The sequence below is a fragment of the Macaca fascicularis genome, chromosome 18 (assembly GCF_037993035.2).
Source record: "Macaca fascicularis isolate 582-1 chromosome 18, T2T-MFA8v1.1".
NCBI classification, from domain to species: domain Eukaryota; kingdom Metazoa; phylum Chordata; class Mammalia; order Primates; family Cercopithecidae; genus Macaca; species Macaca fascicularis.
Window position 1 is genome coordinate 11,906,628 of NC_088392.1, and position 871 is coordinate 11,907,498.

The 871-nt window shown below is 39.0% G+C and overlaps 1 pseudogene; it reads right to left on the reverse strand.

Annotated features, from left to right (window-relative positions):
• Positions 1-225: 225 nt before the first annotated feature.
• Positions 226-577, reverse strand: LOC102122243 (NADH dehydrogenase [ubiquinone] 1 alpha subcomplex subunit 1 pseudogene; annotated as a pseudogene).
• Between the last annotated feature and the right edge of the window lie 294 nt (positions 578-871).

Sequence of the window (871 nt, forward strand, 5' to 3'; positions counted from 1 at the left end):
AGACTGGAGATATCTAAGTTTTCATAAGAGATCATCAGAAGAATGATGATCAGCTGAGAAAACACATCCACAAAATTCCAAAGAATATCTGGTGAGATTATTTTAAAGAAAACATTTCTCATACACAAAAAGTGTAAGAATTGACATAGTAAATATGCAGGCACTCACTAATCATTTAAGAAATAAAAATTGAAAAATAATGCCATGAAATTATCTGCATTCCCCATTCTTATTTTTTTATTTTCTTTTTATTAAGCACTACATAACACATTGTATGTTATATAATACACTGTATAACCTTCTAGCAGGGGTAGATGGCCATAACTGAGTTGTTTCTTCATCAGTCAGGAAAAGGCTTCCTTAATCAATGTTCTCCAAACCCTTTGACACATAGTAATGATCAACTCCAGAGATGCGCTTATCTCTTTCCATCAGATTCCAGTGATACCCAAAATGAGCAACCCTTTTTTCCTTGCCCCCATTAGTGAACCTCTGGATGTACGCAGTAGCCGCTCCTGGAATAAACAAGCACACGCCCATGGCGGCGAGTCCGGGGAGAATCTCGAACCACATCTCTGCCCCGTTACCTAGGCCAAAACCCTGCTTCTGGGTCCTTGAAAGGTGACCGGGCTTCGGCTCCCTTCCCAGTCGCATTCCCCATTCTTATTCCATTTCCCTCCTTCTATGCCTTTCTCTGCCACACATTGCCAGTCAAAACCACTATTCTGAGTTATTTGGAGTTTATCATCCTATGCATGCTGCTATACTTTTACTTCATAAATAATTTACACGTTAGAGTTCCATTGCAGAAAACAGAATCTGCTTTAGCTAGGTTGAAAAAGGGATGTCTTACTACATATTAAATAGCTTG